The sequence below is a fragment of the Alligator mississippiensis genome, chromosome 7 (genome assembly GCF_030867095.1).
Source record: "Alligator mississippiensis isolate rAllMis1 chromosome 7, rAllMis1, whole genome shotgun sequence".
NCBI lineage: Eukaryota > Metazoa > Chordata > Crocodylia > Alligatoridae > Alligator > Alligator mississippiensis.
The window spans coordinates 75,919,447-75,938,648 of NC_081830.1; the positions used below are offsets into that span (position 1 = coordinate 75,919,447).

At 42.8% G+C, this 19,202-nt stretch overlaps 1 protein-coding gene across 5 annotated transcripts in view; it reads left to right on the forward strand.

The window, feature by feature from the left end:
• The window catches only part of FNDC3B (fibronectin type III domain containing 3B), a 362,994-nt gene that overhangs the window by 56,359 nt on the left and 287,433 nt on the right, over positions 1 to 19,202 (forward strand). The gene's annotated exons all lie outside the window — the stretch shown is intronic.

The following is a 19,202-nucleotide window of genomic DNA, read 5'->3' on the forward strand; positions in this document are numbered from 1 at the left end:
TGCTGTATTTGGTGTATAGATAACTTAAGAAAAGGAGAGAGCGCCATGTTTTTCTTTTTTTCTCTCTCCTCTTCTTTTATAGTGCTGTAATGGTTTATCAGTTTATTTTTCCTTAAATATGTCCTTTGCGTCTCTGGAAATCATCATTATTCAGGTCAGAACTTCCAGTATGTTTTTTTCATACATCTGCATTTGGGAACAATAAAATATTCCTGCTGTCATCATAAGTAGTGGGCATCTAATTTAACTTTGTACATCTTCATTGGTGATGAATCCATAATCTCCAGCTGCTCTTCTGTTCACACCCTCTACCCCCTTTTTCTTTTTTAAGTAAAATTTCCTGAGGTGTAAGTCCTTCTAGTTTTTGTCTTGCTTGGCCTGAACAGAATTATGTGGTATTATGTTCATGAATCAAGTTACTTATGGAGTCTGTCTTGAATAGGTTGAGTCATGGTTGACTGGTGTTTATTCAAACCTTAGTCTCTGCTAGAAATTGGGTGCAAAGAAACATTTATGGGACCAGGCTTGAGTTAAAAAAATGTATCCTGAACTTTTATCTGTTGTAGTTGGAACACATCTCCCCTGGACTACTTTTCACTATGGCCTTCCTTTTAATCTCCTCCCCACGTGATCTTTTCACTCCGTTCTCTGGTCTCAGTTCACTTCCACATTTTTTTGAAATGTGGTTTCCCAAACTGAATGAAATGACTGAACTAAGTACTTAATTTATTTTTGCCATATTCAGATAACAAAATCCCTTAGCCTCTGTAAGTGTCCTTTAGCATAACTCAGAAAGTTTGGATTGGAGATGAGAGAGAAATTAATTTTTATGTGTTTCTTTTTTCTTCTTTCAAAATATTTAGTGAGACATCTCTCTTCCAAATTAAGAGCACCCTTTGAATTTTACTTGGTATCTTCAGTGTAATGATTCTTCCTTCTTAATAAAGGGTACTTGTATCCATTCTATAGGGAAGAGGATGAGGCTGACCTCATCCTTACCAACTGCTTGCAGTGCTTCTGCTTACTGGAGTCTGTCTTGGATAGATTGAGTCATGATTAATTAGTATTCAAACCTTAGTCTTTGCTAGAAATTGAGAGCAAAGAAGATTGCCCCATCTGAATTCCTGTGGTGATGGGGAGTGTGCTGAAAAATGAGCCTACTGTGTGTAAAATGGTCCAGTAAGTCTCTCAGTCTCCCCTCCAGGATGTGCAGGGTGACAGAATAGGACCCTGCAGAATTATGTGAGCGGAGTGTGTGGGAAAGAGAAGTAGCTCCTGGAGAAAGAGAACCATAAAGTAATCCCATTTTTTTTCCAGTTGGCTGGGTGCACAATGGGTTGTTGGCGTCTTCTGATCAGTAGTATCCAGGACTGCCAACACTCTTTAAAATTTGTCCATCTAGAGGAGGAGCTTGTCAGTCGTCATAGTTGGTGCCTTGCCTATGGCTAAAAAAAATCAAGGAAGATGCAGGATATCAGACCAGTATCGTAGTGCTTAGGGTCGGAAGGGACCTAAACAGATTATCAGGTCCGACCCTCTGCCCTGGGCAGGAACGGGTGCTGGGGTCATATCACCCCAGCCAAATATCTGTCCAGCCTCCTCTTGAAGATCCCCAAGGTAGAAGACAGTACTTCACTTGGGAGCCCATTCCAGAGCCTGGCAGCCCTAACTGTAAAGTAATGTCTCCTGATGTCCAGCCTGAACCTTCTCTAACAACTTGTGGCCGTTATTCCTAGTAACCCTGGTGGTGCGCGGGGGAACAGAGCCTCCCCCAGTTCTCACTGGTCCCCCCTGGTGAGTTCGTAAATGGCCACCAGATCCCCTCTCAGCCTTTTCTTGTGGAGGCTGAATAGATTCAGACCCTTTAGGCTCTCTTCATAGGGCCTGGCCCACTGCCCCCGATCATGCGGGTGGCCCTCCTCTGGACCCTCTCAATGCTAGCCACAGCCCTCTTGAAGTGCAGCACCCAGAACTGGACACAGTACTCCAACTGGGGCCTGACCAGCTCCACATAGAGGGGGAGGATCACCTCCCTGGACCTGCTTGTGATGCATCTGTAGATGCACAACAAGGTGTGGTTAGCCTTACTGACCGCCTCCTCGCATTGGTGGCTCATGTTCATCCTGGGGTCAACATTTCCGTTAGTCTTCCCAATAATGTACCTAATGTATTTTAAGTTGATGGAGCCTATATTGCATCTAATTGTTGATGTCAGACCCCAAGGTACTTTAAACAAAGGCTTAAAAAAGGCAGTGATTGGCAAGGTTACTGGCAGTGATTTTTTTTTTCTATAAGCACCTGGAGATGTAGCAGTAAAAGGTATGCAAATCCAAAGTAATATTATATAAGGATTTCTGCAAAAGACCTGCAGGCTGGCTCCTGATATAGAAATATTGACTATTTCCATCTAAGAAAAGGCATACAACTTCTCTGCTAGATTTTAGGGGCCATTGAAGCAAAAAGGTCTTGTTCTGAGGATGATGCTTCGCTAGTGGCTCTTGACTTGTGAAACTGGGCAAAATTAGTCAAAAAACAGTGGTAAGAAGCAACTCTCACAAGTAGACCTTCTTGTGTGACATGAATCTAAAAAAGAATATCCTTTAGATAAGCAGGTTAGATATGCTTTCCTCTTCGAGTACTTGACCGGCATCGTTTAAACAAACATTTGTTTCTTTGGAAAATTTAATTTTGATGCCTGTAACCAATGGCAAGCTGCCTTTTAGTCCTGCAGCAAACGCACAGAGAAAATTAACTTACTTCAGAACTTCCTTGCCACATAACAACTTCTAGCATTTTAAAGATCAAGTTAGCTGCTGTATATAGCAACAGTGTATATTGATTACAACGTAAGTTTTATTCAGTTCCTTTACCGGTTCATGTAATCACGTAACTTAATAGTTGAAAGAAACCGGAAAGGAAAAAATTGTCTCAATTTTTTTTATTTGTTTCTTCCTTTTTTCTTTCTTTCTGTGCATATGTTTGTCCTTCTAGAAACTGGACTGAATTGGCTATAATTCTAAGGCAGACTGCTAAACAGAGTTTTTGTGCTCCTAACTAGAGAGGATACAATTTAAATTTTCATAGCTGAAGTTAAGTGTGAAGTTTGGAAACTTAGAGAAAGGCAGTGGGTCAAAAAGGGAGAAGGAGTTAAAGTGAAAGACCAGAATTTCTGTTTTGAGACAGTTTTCTTTACAAGACATACTCCCTCCCCACCCCCTGCCCAACCCTCTTCCTTTGATTGACCAGTTTGGCAGTCAGTCAACTCTATTCTGTAATTAGGGAATTGGTGTTATCCAGAGACCACAGGTGCTCAACCTGCAACCTGTGGGCTAGATGCAGCCTGTGGTGCCCATGTCATCTCGCCCATGGGGTTCCCCACAAATCCAGAAATTCGGTGGTGGGAAAGTGGTGGCATCTCTCCTCTGCTGTCAGATATCTGGACCCATGGGATCCCCGAGCTGTATGCACTACATCAAGGTGCTTGATCTCGGCGCAATCCTGGCAGGCAGCGGGTCTGTGGGCTCCAAGGGCTGATCTGACCCTACAGAGCAGCCAGGTGCCACTGTTTAGCCTTGCAGGGCAGATTAACTTGAACACCACTGATTTAGACCTGCTATTGAGCCATTTTTCCTCCCATAGACATAAATTCTAATATAGTGCATGCACATAATGTTGTCCATCCTTGTATAATTTCACATCTTTAAAAAGGAGCTGGAGATCAGGCATGAGATCCTGATTCTGCACTAATAAGGAGTTTTTAGTCTCTAAGGGGCAGGTCCTAAAAAAATATTTGGGTGTCTGAACTCCCAGTGAAGTCAAAGAATGAAATGGGACAAGCTAAATCTAGCTTCCTACTTCAGGATAGGAGCAAACATACCAAACCTGCAGAACAACTCGCCTTCGGTAAGTCTGCTCCCTCCCCCAACCCTTCATCAACAACTTTTTTTTTCACTTTTATTTTTGTCCAAATTATTTGGTGTGTCTTGTTTGCAGTTGGGAGTTCTCTTTAGCACTACAAGAACTGCAGTAAATACATTCAGTCTAAAGTTTGAGGACACCTTAGCTGCCTTGCTTCTGTCAGTCTTTCTACTGGTATCCCATAACGTACTGCTTCATGCCTGATTGTGCTCTGGGATGACCATGACAAGGTGTTGCATCTCTGTTCACCACCAGTTAAAAACAGAGAAGGAAGCTGCTTTCTCAATACCAAGTATGTAGTGGTGAGTTAGAGACCTGGTATCCTACACCTGTTGTACAAACATGTTCCTTGATGCTGCCCTGTGGATCCCTTCAAAAGTCCTAGAATTGAGGTCTTTGGAGCGCTGCCTGTTCAGTATTGTCTGGAGATGATCCATTGGAATGCAGATGTCTACAAGATAGTTTTAGAGCAAAGAAGAGGAGGCACTCTAAGTTTTATTTGTTATTGAACTAAAAGCAAAGTAGTACCAGTGGTATTTATTACCAGGGTTCAGATTACACTTTGATGCTGGGGGGGATGCCAAGATGCCTCAGGGCAGCCTGGGTGCGGGCTCCGGGCAGCTCCAGCAAAACGCAGCTGGCAGAAACAAGGGGGAGGGGCTGCCTTCCCCCCACCCTGTGCTAAACAGCAGTTTCTGCCCGGCTGCTGGGGGGGCTCAGTCCCCCCGACTCCCTGCCCCCCTGTAATTCAAACCCCATTTATTTCCTTAGAACAAGAGATGCTTCTGCTTTGAACAGGGGGGTGGACAAGATGACCTCCTGAGGTCCCTTCCAACCCTAACTTCCTATGATTCTGTTATTATAACAGGGCACTTAGCAAAGCTCCTTCTACTTCCTTTGCTATAGGGATGTAGCTGTGTTGTGTGCGTGTCTCTTGTTGTTGGTTTTTGTTGGGCTTTTTTTTTTTGTTTGTTTTTTTGTTTTGTTTTTGCAAGCTGTGCCACTGAACTTGAGAATTGTATGGTAAATAGTTATGCACGCAGTACCTAGGACAGCATGGCAAGTACCCAGAGCCTACTGAATGTTCCCATGACCCCACATTTCTCCTGGCATTGACCAGGAGGAGATTTATCATGGCAGCCAAGAACTGCATGACCCAGCAGATAGGTTATACATTCTTATATAATGAAATATGGACAATCATATTGAACTTACTGTGGTAGAGAGCTGTACTAGCAGCCAGCCTGAATTTGCTGCAGAGGACAGTTTGCCAATACACATTTTGCTGTCGTACAGCGTATGTAGTTGTATAGTTGGATTTAGAACTTACCTAGCTGAATTCATTCAGATTTATCAAAATTCCATTGATGTACTTCTTTATTTTTCATTATATTTATTATTCCTTCCCCTTGGTTTATATTACTATTGTGAGGCTTCTGCTTACAGCTTGCTATTTCTCTGTGAAGTCAAGCAAACTGATATTGAATAGTTCTTCCTTATTGTCATCTTCTGTTAATAGGTCACATTACCACTGAGCAACCCACCCATATTTTCCCTTGTCAGTCTTCTATTGTTGGCTACAAATGTCCGACTCGGGATCCTTAAAATTCTAGTTTATTAGGTGGATTGAAACACTGTAATCATAAACCTTGGGGCTGGTGCACGCACGCACGCACACACTGGCAGGCTACAGAGTCAGGTATACCTATCCTACAAGCGCTGGAGTCTGTTGTCGAGGCTTCTTTCAGCGTGATGTTATCTTCCAGAAGGGAGTCGCCGGCTGGTCCTTCTGGCTGGACAGGTCTGGTCGAGTTGGAGATCAAGAGGGCACCATTGAGGGTCACTTTTCACTGCCTTTTATCTGTCCCTGGCAGACTTTGGTGACTCCCCAGTTTTCAGGTTTGCCCAATCCAGGGGTCATTGACCCTCGTGGGACCCCCCCCCCGGGTGGCTACTGGATAGCATCGGTCAGCCCCAGGGGTCGTCCGCATGTACGTGCAGGTTTGGGAGTCCGTTGATGAATTTAGAATAGGGCTCTGGGAGTGGTCGATCTGGAGATATTCAGCCCAAAAGTTGGTCCCCTGCGTTGATTAACTCTTGCCAGGGCTTCTAGCCCTTGATCAGTGACGTTTAGAGATTTCCTGGTTGTTACATTGCCTTCTATTGAGTTCTTCCGTTGGCTGATCTGCAGCTTCCCAGGTGTTAATTGCTGCCTGCTTCCATGTTACACATTCAATCACTGATTCACTGGCTCTTTCAGGGGCCAGCCTGATACAAGGAAGGGCAGTTTGATTCCTACCCTTGTTAACATTGTTACAATGTATAACTTACTAAAACACATTTAGTTGAAAGGTGAGGAGTATAAAATATAAGCTACAAATGCCATGGCACACAAATAGATAAAAATACCAAAATACAAGGGGAGATACAAAATGCACACATACAAATTTTAAAACACAATTTCTTATCTTAAAGTGAAAGAGAGAGGAAGGAAGAAAAGGTAGAAAAAGAGAAACATATCCAAAGAGGGGAGAGCAAATACAGGCAAGAGGAAAGGGGGCTTTCTGCTACACTATCTGACATTTGCAGAATCCCTTCTTCTTGTCTCCCTTATGTTTTGCCTTTATTTTCCTGATGTGCTTTGTGCTGTTCCTTTATATACTTGCATAGTGACGTACCCTAGTGTCTGTCTGTATCTGTTTGTGTCCCTTGATTCCTTTTAGGAACCGCTGGCCCTCTTGAACTTTTCTTTCTTTTAATATGTCTGTGTGGGACATGTGCATCTAGTATAATATAACATCCCCCTGTAGGCATAACCTAAGTGAAGACAGATAGAAATATGATGAGATGGCATTGCCCACACTGACACATTTTACCTTGTGCATTCTGCAAGTAATGAAGTAGACTGGATATCCAATGTGCTGGAGTCTTATTTCATTATTGGGTTTTCAGTGTTCAGCTGTGTTTTTGCCCTTGCCTATAGGGGTAGAGTCTAACTTTCCTTGTTCTTGATTTAGAATGGGGAGTTAATTTTATCTGAAGCCTCACAAGAATGTAAAGGCTTCTAACAGCTTGAGTCTGTTCTATGTGTGTGTTGGATTTTTTTTTTTTTTACAGGACTTCCTTAAAAGCTGAGTTAATTAAGAAGCTACTCATGAAAAAAATCATTGGATTAATTTACTCCTTTGAGTTGGTTCTACATTATAGTCTCAAAAATTGATCCCAGGCAGCTAGATTGGAAGGTTTTTATAAAACAAGACTCAAGCTCCTTGCAAATGTCCCTCTCCAAACTGTCAGACACCAAGCTTATATTACTTGGAGATTTAAACCACCTTCTCCACGAGGCGCGTGTTTATTTTATAGCAGCAGTTAATGCAGATGCAGAAGGCTGTCTCTGATCACGTCAAAGGTACCTTCCCTGTTTTGAGGCTACTTGCCTTCCTTATTTCTTAGCTTTTTTTGTAGTTTCTTGTTATCAAATACATTTTTAATACTCTTTTGCTTCTCTGTAGTAGACAAAGTTCTGTAAAGCAGGTCAGGTTTCTGATGTCTTATGAGCAGAAGAGTTCAGGAAAGTAATCGGAAGCAATAGTTGAAAGAAAGGAGGAGTTACTCAAAGCAGAAGTAACAGTAATGTCTGCGGAAGAAGGACCCATACATTCTGTGAATTGGCAAAGCTATGCTATAATATCCTCTTTTCTGTAAGAAAAGGATGAGATGCAGATATTCAGGAGGGGGAACCGCAAAGGTTTCTGATGCTAATAGATCTAAGCTGCCTTAGTTGAGAGGTATTTTCGAATTTAATCAGTCTGAAGAAGGTGGGTGTAATCTAAAGCAAGATTAAAATCAATATACTTAAGCACTGGGGAATTCAAATGGCCCCAGTGCATCTTGGAAAAGAAATGAGAAAACAGTATTGCTGACGGAAGTCAGGCAGTATTATAGAAGTAACCCATAGCTGATGTCTGTTATCTGGGAAGCCTGTCTGGAACTCAGAAAAAATAAAAGGCTTTTTTTCTAAACCATTGCAAATGTAATCTTTTTCTTCCCAGCTGATACTGCCTGTAAGTCTAGATGCTGATGACAGAACTCTGCAAGCCCATTCTGTTGCACAATTAACATTCCCTTTGTTTGCGACAATGGCAGTGTAAGTGGTATTCCAGCTTCACGATGCTTAGAATTGCCTGATTAGTTGGAGCACTTTGTAAGAGTTTTATACCGGGATTTTGTTAAACTGTTCTGTAGCAGCATTGAGCCACAGGAGTGGCTATGATGCTTCCTGGTAGCTGCACAGGTCCTGCCCTGCTCTAGCTCTCCAGATACCCTTCTTCTTTTGCCTGCTATGCCTTATTGATATTATTTAATTGGGAGAAAGGGAGGCTGGCCAGGGTCCCAGAGTGAGCCCTTGGCTATTATAAGTGAGTCCTTCCTGATCCTTCTGATGCTTGTCCTGCCCTTAAATGCTAGGTGGGTCCTCCCATCCCTTCTGTATCCCCAGGGCACCAGTCGCCTTAAGGGCTAATTTTGTGGTCTCCAACCTCCCCTACAACCATGACCATGCCTCACAGGTGTTGTTAGTCAATGGGACATTTTGCCACCAAGCCAATGCTAGGTCGCCTCAGGCCTCTGCACTCTTGTTAGGGCCTCAGCCTTCCTGGCCTCTGCCAGTTTTTTGTTCTGGTCCTCTTGGCCTCAGGCCTGCTGCTGCCCCCCCTCTCAAGATTGTCTTCTAGTCATCTAGACTCCTGGCCCACTATTAACTTTTTCTGGCTTGCACCCTGAATCCTTGCCCCCGGCGGGCTGTCTGACGTGCCTTACTGGTACCTCCTCCTTTCCTGTTTTGTTCCAACCGCGTCCACCGGTACAAATAAAAACATACAAGCAACCATGCACTTTAATGTAAACCTTCCCTTCTGGGCAAACAAACCAAGGCACACACTACCACTTTAACAAGAAACCTCCCCCCACCATCAGAGCAACCCTCACCTGTGGGAGCAGTTCTCACTACTCTGTTGTTCTGCTCTGGTTCAGGATAGCTCTTCTTCTGGGAGCTATTCTCCCTGCCCCAGCATGGCCAGACTGACTTTTCTGGCTCTGGTGCTGAGCTTATAAGCCTCCCAAGCCCTGCCCCTTCTGGTAAGGCAGCTCCCCACCCACCTGCAGAAGTTAATCAGAGCCTGATGCTTATTTCTCAGGGCAGCTTGCAACTGCTTCTTTGTCTGCCTTGGCAGTGCCATGGTTGTCCAAAGAGGGCTCTGGCCTGCTGTCCTGTAGGAGAGCACATAGTGTTGCAGTAGGCACTCATAGTCTCTAGCCTCTGACTGCTTATTTCCTGCAAGCAGCCCATCAAGTGCAGTGGTATCCTCCATCTGGGGGGGCACTGGTGTTGCTTTTCCTTTAAAGGGGTGGGGAGCCCCTGGTTCTGGCTTGCATAGTCCCTATGAACCTGTCTGGTCCTTTAATCCTGTGTGTGTGTGCGTGCACATGTGTATAGATATGTATGTATCTATGTGTATGTAGAGCTTGGCAAAATATATATCTCACTTGTGTAATTTATAACCTTAAGAATACAGTTTAACAGAAGCATAGTCATCTTTGTTAAAAACTATAATTACATCCCTAAATGTAAAAATGAATGCCTTGCCAAAGAACATGTTACTAAGATAGCAAATGTCCTATAATAGTCTGCTAGGTAACCGTAGACTTGAATACTGTGTAACTATATTAATTTGTCAAATCAGACCATTATATTAAAGCACAATACCATTTATATTATATTAGGATTGTGTTGATATCTCTAAGAAAAATTATACTCTCCAGCTTTTAAATCTGGGGTCCTTCTAGTGGTGAAATTGTGAGGCGTTTGAGGAGAAGAGATTAACAACACTTTTCTAAAAATGCTGGTTTAGTTCTTTTTTAATATTTAACATATTACATTTTTTATCTTTCATTTGGCCATACTGGCCATCTCTGCTCTTCAGAGTCCTCATTAGAATAATTTGAAGTAATCAGAGGGGGAAAAGGGAACTGGATCTGACCCTAGGTACAATACATACATGCTAAAATAACCTATCAAAACCTGTAGAACTATGTGGAGTCTTTAGCAGTTAAGATGTGATTAATAGGGGTGTATGAAATGGGCCGTATTTGATTTGGATTCGGCCCAAATTGGGGGACAGTGATTTGATTAGGTGATTCGGATCACTGTCCCGATTCGATTTGGCCGAATCTGAAGATTCAAAGCTGATTCAAAGAATCAGCGATTTGGCCGTAGACACAGCTTTAAATGTCACCAGGCGTGGCTCGTGAGTGCTGCAATGGTGGGGCGGATGGAGCATCCCAGAGGAGCCTGGGGGGCTCTTTGCGTGCTCAGCAGCAGACCCGGAAGTGGACTGGAAGTGCTTCTGGTCCACTTCTGGGTCTGCTGCTGAGCATGCAAGGCCCCCCCCCCCCCCCCCGGCTCCTCTGGGATGCTCCATCCGCCCCACCATCGCAGCATTCATGAGCCGCCTGGTACCTCAAGGTATGTAGAAAAAACATTTAAAGCTGCGTCTATGCCTGAATCGCCGAATGTCTCCAAATCGATTCAGAGGGTTCTGATTCAATTTGGAGAGATTAAAGGGTCTCTTGATTAGATTCAGATTCGGCTGCTGAACCTCCGCCAAATTGAATCTGCGACCAAAACTTCGCACAGCCCTAATGATTAAGACTTCATACATGAACAGCCTAGAAAAGATTGGTAGCCAAGTATCTGACTCCTAGCACTGTTTACTGGACTGTCTGGTAAAGCAAAAGAGTAACATGGGTTTCTTCATTAAGAGACAGTCTGGCAACTATAACCAGGCTCCTGAGAATTAAAAAAGTAAAGTGCATTGCTGAACTGGGAAGTTGGATAGAACATGTTCAAGCTGATGGTAATTCTGCTACCTACATTGTATTGTATTAGAAGAGTAGATGGATATTGTGTTGTGTACCAAAATGTATGGTTCAGTACCAAATACCTTTCTCATCAATACTTTGATAAAATATGATCCAAGCTTTTCTTAATAACTTCTTTATATTGCATTGAGGATATCTTCTTTAGTTCAGTGTAACACAGTTTCTTGCACTGTTGCCTTGGTTCTTACTTTGGGGATTACACTGTATTGGAAAACAAACAGAATGACCAGCTTTTTATAAGTGGTTGACCTATTGATGCAACCCAGCCAAGAGTGAGGCCATTATGCAGCAGCTTGGTTTCAAACTGGGTTATCAGTTACTGACTCCTGGTTGATTCAATAAGCAGTGTATACTTATAAATTCAGGGAAAATTTTGCAGAATGATAAACTTTGGCATATAATACTCTATCTATAATATCCCTTTAACCTCCCATTTCTTCTTAGCTTTTTGGGTAGGGCACTATCCTTGCATCTCTCTTTCCCTCCCCCTTCAATAGACTTTAATTCACAGGTTTCAGAAATGGTGGCCTCTTAAACATTACCTGTGCATAACTTTGGGAAAAGAAGCCCCAGGGTTGCTCCAGGATGCAGAATATTGTTTTGTTTTTTGAGAGAACCTGGGAAGTCAATCTCAGAGTTAGTTCCCATACCACCAAGACATACTTAGTCAGTGTATATAAACAAAAGAAGTCACAAAGTGCCTGGATGTTATTTGTCCCAGATGGAGTTCTAAACTTGGCTCATTATACGGCACTGATGTCATGGTGCCTAAGTAAGCCCAGAATTGGAGGCATGCATAGAATCCATTTTATTCCTGTGTGATTGCACTGGTGGGGGAGAATGAGGGGGTGTTTGTTGGAAAAAGTGTTTCATGTCTTTCCCTTCACTGTCTGCTAAGAACAGTGTTAATTAAAGAAGTTGGAACTGATGCCAGATAAGGCAAGCAATGTAATAGTCGTTGTCCACCTGTGTATATACAGAGGAATGGTGTTAAATTTTCACTAGCTGTTGGATGCATTGTAGAATGTGTGTCCATCTTCACTGTCAGTTCCTGATTAGAAGCTCAGCCTCTGAAATAGAACTGCTGTGTTCTTTGTAATGGCCTGACATGAACTATAGCATTGTTATAGCAATGCTATACTGTGCAACTCTGAGCTCTTATGGCCCTGTCCAGAGTGTGAGGATGGTCTGTAGCAAATCACTTGATTAAATCACTTAGTGAAATTCCCATCTCTACAGCACAAAACTTAGAGATGCTCTGTGCAGAATACAGTATCAGTGCATGGGAATGGCAAGAACAATTGATTTCAGTTGATAATCAGTGCAGGGTACAGAACAGCCCTGAAATCTTATCCTGGTGGCTCTTATTCCTGTACCTTACCTAACAAAATGGCCATGCTTCTTTGTTCACTGGGCAGGTAAGATGAGAAAAAAAACAGCTTAACTTTTAGCAAAAAAGATTTATGTTAGATGCTAGGAGACAGCTTTCAAACTTCAAGGGTAGCAAATTACTGGAGAAGGCTACCTAGGGAGGTTATGAACTCTTCTTATTCTAGCTTGTTCTTGAAAAGCTCCAGCAAACAAGTGACAGAAGCTTCTAAATTGTAGGCCTTGGTCTCATGGGGGACATAGGCTGGGAGGGAAACACAGCAGTGCACAAGAAGTCCTACAAGTTCCTGGAGTGTGTTGGAGAACTTTCTGATTCAGGTGGTTGAGGCCAATGAGATGGGGAAGATCTTCTCAACTTACTGCTCACAAAGAGGGGGGAATTGACTGGGAACTTGCAGGTGGAAGGTAATATGGGTGACGGTGACCACAAAATGATAGCGTTCAAGATCCTAAGGGGAAGAAGGAAGGAATAAGGACAACGGACTTGAGAAAAGCAGATTTTAACAGACTCGGGGACCTGGTGGACAGGATCCAGTTTTGGGCTCCACACTTCAGTCTGTCCACATACTTCTTGGAAAGAGTGCATTGGAGCGTGACAAAAATAATTAGAGGCCTTGGAGATGAGACTAATAAGGAAAGGCTGAAAGAGCTAATAGGGTTATTTTGTCTGGAGAAGAGAAGATTTGATAACAGGATTTGATAACAGTCTTCTAATACCTAAAGGGTGATTTATAGAGATAATGGAGATGGACTTTTCTCTGGGTCTGTAAGGGACAGATCTAGGAGCAATGGCCTCAAGCTTCAACAGGTGAAATTTAGGCTGGAGATTAGGAGGAACTTCCTGACTATGAGGGTGGACATGTACCCGAACAGGCTATCTAGAGGAGCTATGGAATCTCCATCCTTGGAAACTTTCAAGAGCAGGTTAGATGAACATTTGGCTGGGTTGACTGAGTCAGGGATGGATCTGCCTTGAGCAGGGGGCTGGACTAGATGACCTTATGAAGTCCCTTTCCAGAAGTCCCATCCAGCCCTATTTTCATGTGATTGCTGTGAAACCTCTGTGATACATGATCTTGGTATGCTTGATTTTGCCTTGATGAAGAGGGTTTGAGCTTGATGCCCTTAGGCTTGTATGGCTGGAAGGAATCTCCAATGATTCTGGTGCCCCTGATCTGTATGCTGCAAGTGCTTCTCCTCAGGGACAGCTATACTATAAGAGTTCTTTCTGTGACTCCAACAGTGACTGATTAATTTCAGTGGCAGAGCACCGATGCATTTTAGTTGCTTTAGTACTTAAACTTCTTGTTTTCAGAAATGGCAAGTACAGAGGTCTGTCCCCTCCTGCTCCCCTCCCCCCTGTTTTTTTTAAGATGAGATTTCTTGAGTGGGATGGCTAGAAGGAGGTACAGTTTTTGCCACACATTGTCATGCCTTAATGCAATCTGAGAATTTGTGTGCATGGAAAGATCATTCATAAATAAGGAAGGAAATGTGAGCCCCTACAAGCAGAAGACTGAGAATTGAGAGACTTGGTATGTTCCTGGTTCTGCTGATGATTTCCTTTGAGGAGTAAGTGATGTCCATTATGACGTGCCTGGTTTCATCACCTGCTGCGGGGGAATAACTGCAACTACAAGTTAGAATTTTCAGCATGTATATATGAGCCTAGAGGCCTTTCCAAAAGTCCCTAGTTGCACAATTCCCATCTCATTTCCATGAGAATCGGACACCCGGAAGTCTTGAAAATTCCTCTCTACATATCTATAAGTGCCTCAGTACCTTTTAAGATCTGTCTCTCTCTAAATCCTAGGAATGCTGTGGTCTTGTTTGGTGTTACTTGTAATGTGCTTTAAGATCCTAGGATGACAAATCTCCACTGACTGCAAAGTTGAAAAATCTATGTGAGGACTTGAAAGGCAAGGAGATATTTATATCTGCTGGCTCTAACTCAGAAACCATATTAGGACCTTTTCAGGACTGCTGGCTACAAAATAAAGCACCTGTTTCTAATAGTATAATTAAAGTTAAAAAAAAAAAAAAAAAAAAGTTGCACTGTTAAGTCTATGGCAGACAGATAATGGAATTAACATAAGAATCTTGTAAGTTGGAAATGAAATTGCAAAGGCTTACATGTGACATTGCATTTAGACGTTAAGGTGAGGGATTTTCAGGGCATGAATGGAAGACTCTTAAATGGTCACTTTTGACTTTTGGACATTTCCTAAATTTATTATTGGTCAGTAATGGCTGCTGCTGTTGGGCTGGTGAAGATGATACGCACTGCATTTGTCAGAAGCTGTTGTGAATCTAAAAGTGCATTGGAAACTTTCGAGAGAGGAAGCAAATTCCTCCAGGAAAACATTATGCTTCTTCTAACAAGAGTGACTTCATATGGGCAGAGTCGAATCATCAAATGTGAAACACCAGATGCAAGTGTGTGTGGAAGCTGCTTGACTGTCTGCCAGATTTTGTGCCAGATGATGAGGCAGTTTGGTAGAGCGTGAAAGCATTGCAGAACTTACCTCTAAAATGACCCAAGAGTGATATCACATATACTGCCTCTGAGTCCTAAAAAAGTAAGATTTAATTACAGAGGAAGAGTCATAGCAGTAAGTGGGTACTTTGGCTGTCCTTATTCGATCTTCAGTGCCAGTCCTAAAGGCTGCTTGTCTATTTTATAATAAATATTTAAATCTTTCACAATTTGGTTTATCAGTTTTTAGTAGTGCTTTCACACTAGACTTTTTTTTAATGTACCAAGGCACAAAAAATGAGTGTGGTGAGTAAAAGAAAGAACATACATGCCTGCTGCTCCCAGCTGGGAGTAAAATGAATCTGGTTAGAGGGAACTACTTCGAAGCTCAAGTAGCTGTTTTTCTGGATAGTAGGGGCTCTTGAGAGAATAGGGACCCTGTTCTGCAACATACTGAGCCTTTTTGAAAAGATCATTTTCTTTTCAGACTGTTCTTTCACTCCTCTTTGATATAAAAGAGGCACTGTGCGTGTTTTGCATGATATTTAACCCAAAGCCAAAGTCCCACCAAAAGCATTTTATGGTCTCTGCTTCGGCTGTAGTCACCAGTACTGCAAACAACAAATCTATGATAGCCTCTCTTAAGAGGCTGCATACAAGAAATAATGATTGCCCTATGGTAATGGATGGAAAACGTTTTTGTTTTTCACATTCAGAATCCTGCGTATGTCAGGATAATAATAGTTATTTCAGATTCATTTTAATAACTCCTAGAAGTACATTAGTTCATATCCTTTTGAGAAGTGTGGGTTTACATAATTACATAGTCTTGGGGAAAATTCTTCTAGTGACGATAAATTAAAATAGACAAGATTTGTAAATTTGAAATGTCAAAATGTCTTCTCTCTCATCTTATCTCTTGTTTTCTTATTCAATAGATTTCTGGTCAAATTTAATTTGAAACAACTGATAATAAGAACTTATTTTCAAGTGTGTGTTTGTGTATATAACTTGGCTGAGATTTACAAATCATCATATGGTTATGCCTGTACACCTTTTGATTCCATCATCATTTCATTCCTTGGTTTTGAGTCTTTTAGTTCACATGTCTCTTATATAATCTACATGGGGGGCAAAGCCCTACCTTTCAGACTATCCTTGCAAGTGTTAGGAATTATCGCCTGCCATCTGGATGTCAGGAAGAGTCGTATTTTCTGAATGAATCTTAGAAGAAACAGCTTGGTCTGGTCAGGTTCTGGGTTTTGTGGTTCAATGATAAAAGTTCTGTTATGAATACAGACGTCTGCTTTGCAGCTTAAAAAGAATAGGGCTTGCATGATACAATAGGTTAAATGCTACAGATCCTGCCAGTGTCTGACTCACTCTCCTACAAGCCTGCGTGATGCAAGGCCTGTTGCTGTCTTGCTGATGTCGGTTGTCAGGGAAGAGTCATTAGGCTTTTTTCCCCTTCTACTTTAAGTTACAACCAAGGTGATGAGTCTGTAACAGACTTCCCTCCCCCAGTCTGACCATAAACTGTCTGCCATGGATAGCACCTTTCTGGATGTCAAAGTGACCTGGTGACGTGGGTGGTGTTGAAATTTGCATTCACTTATTAAGTGAGAATGAATATTAGGATACTGAAATTTTGCTGATATTTTAGGTGGCTTGCTGGACTACTATCTGATTACTGCAGTAACTCAGCAGCAGTGAGTATTACAGAAAATAAAACCTTGACATGGAATAGTTAAACAAGAGGTCAAAGCTTCTTATCCAGTCAGTCTCCCTGTAAAACCTCTAGGTCCACTTCACCAGGCCTCCTGCACAATTTGAATTTCTTCCTCCTATCTGACTGTTAAGAAGCATGTTTTCAGTATTTTTCCTATCATATGAGGCAAGCAGATTTTATAAACAGTAAAGGGAAGTAAGAAGCTGCTGTATCCTCTTTCCTGAAGGAAGTTACTTTGGCAGCACAATTTTTATCATTGGATTTGAAGAGCCACATACGAAGAGCAGGATGACGTTGCTTTATTTCAGTGGTTTTTGAACTTCCTAAAATCACAGAACATTTTCTCTCGTGTCAAAGCTTTGTTTGGCCAGATCTTTAAAAAACTCTCCAAGGACGGAGAGTCCACAACCTCTCTGGGTAGCCTGTTCCAGTGCTTTACTATCTATCCTCCTTGTGAGAGTTTTTCCTAATATCCAACCTAAACTTCCCTTGCTGCAACTTGAGACCATTGCTCCTTGTTCTGTCATCTGCCACCACTGAGAACAGTCCAGCTCCATCCTCTTTGTAACCCCCCTGCAGGTAGTTGAAGGCTGCTATTGAATCACTGTTCAATCTTCTCTTCTCCAGGCTAAATAAGCCAAGTTCTCTCAGCCTCACCTCATAAATCATGTGCCCCAGCCCTCTAACCATTTTCGTTGCCCTCCACTAAATTCTCCAATTTGTCCACATCCTTTCTGTAGTGGGGAGCCCATGTTTGGACACAGTACTGCAGATGGGGCCTCACAGTACTGCAAAGAGGGGAATAATCACTTCCCTCAATCTGCTGCAGTGCTCCTACTAATGCAACCCAGTATGCTATTAGCCTTCTTTGCAACAAGGCCACACCGTTGGCTCATATTCACCTTCTTGTCCGCTGTAATCTCTGGGTCCTTTTTCTGTAGAGCTGCTGCTTAGTCGATTGGTCCCCAGCCTGTACCAGTGCATGGGGTTGTTCTGTTCTAAGTGCAGGACTTTGCACTTGTCTTTTTTAAACCTCATAAGTTGTCTTCTGGTCCAGTCCTCCAATTGGTCTAGGTCCTTGAATCCTAGCTCTACCCTCCAGCATATCTACTACTCTCCCCAGCTTGGTGTCATCCACAAACTTGCTGAGGATAGACTCCATCCCATCTTCCAGATCATTGATGGAGACATTGAACAAAATCAGCCCCAGGACAGACCCTTGGGGCACTCCACTTGATACTGGCTGCCAAGTGGACATCAAACTGTTGACTACTACTTTCTGACCCTGATGATCCAGCCAGTTTTCTGTCCAGCGTCCGGTCCATTAATCCAGCCTGTACTTCTGTAGCTTGCTTTCAAGCCTGTTGTGGGAGACCATATCAAAAGCCTTGCTAAAGTCAAAAGTATATCACATCCACTGCTTTCCCTGCATCCACAGAGCCAGTCATCTCATCATAGAAGGAAATCAGGTTGGTCAGGCATGATGTGCCCTTGGTTGAATCCGTGGTGACTGTTCCTAATCACTTTCTCCAAGTGCTTTGAAATGGATTCCTTAAGGAACTGCTTCTGGATTTCCATCCCACCCCCCTCACCCCTGCCCAGGGACTTACGTGAAGCTGACTAGTCTGTAGTTCCCCAGATTCCCCTTCTTCCCTTTCTTAAAAGATGGGCACTGTATTTGCCCTTTTCCAATTGCCCAGGACCTCTCCCAATCACCATGAGGTTTGTTTTTTTTTCAAAGATGATAGCTAGTGGCTCTGCAGCCACAGTGGTCATCTTTCTCAGTATCGTTGCATGCACTGCATCTGGCCCCATGGACTTGTATGTGTCCAGCTTTTCTAAATAGTCCCTACCCTGTTCTTTTGCCACTGTTGGTTCCTCCCCAAACTGTTCTGCCAGGTGTAGTAGTCTGGGACCCGACGTTGCCTGTGAAGACTGAGCTAAAGGCATTGAGCACTTTAGCCTTTTCCACATCGTTTATCACTAGGTTGCCTCCCTTCTTCACTAAGGGACCCACACTTTCCCTGATTTTCCTCTTGTTGCTGCCATACTTGTAGACATCCTTGTTATTACCTGTCATGTCCCTGGCTAGCTGCAACTCTAGTTGTGCTTTGGTCTTCTTGAGTTCATCCCTTCTCTTATACTCCTCCTTAGTCATTTATCCGTGTTTCTACTTATCAGCTTCTGTTTTCTGTTTTAGCTCACTGAAGAGTTTCCTGCTAAGCCACACTGGTCTTCTGACACACTTGCTAGTCTTCCTGGCATCAGGGTGGTTTGTTCCTGCGCCCCCAGTAAGGTTTCTTTAAAATAGGACCAGGTCTCCTGGACTCCTTTCCCTCTTGGATTAGCCTCCCAGGGGATCCTGCCCATCAGTTCCTTGAATGAGTCAGTCTGCTTTTCTGAGGTCCAGGGTCCTTACTCTGCTGCTCTTCTTTTTTCCTTTCCTCAGGATCCTGAACTCAATCATCTCATGATAGTTTCTGCCCAAGTTGCCATCCACTTCTACATTCCCCACCAAAACTACTTCCAGTTTCTTTGCAGAACCCCCTGGTGACAGATGGTGGAACAGTTTGAAAACCACTAGTTTATTTAAAGGCCATCAGAGCTTAGAGATGCATTTGGCTATTATGATCCTGGCAATTTTTCCTTTAATGGTTAAGATTGCCAACTCCAATCAGTAACTTTAAATTGCTAAAAGTTGTTACTGTAGACATCACTGGGTGAATGCATGGTTGATCTGAGGGAGGGCAC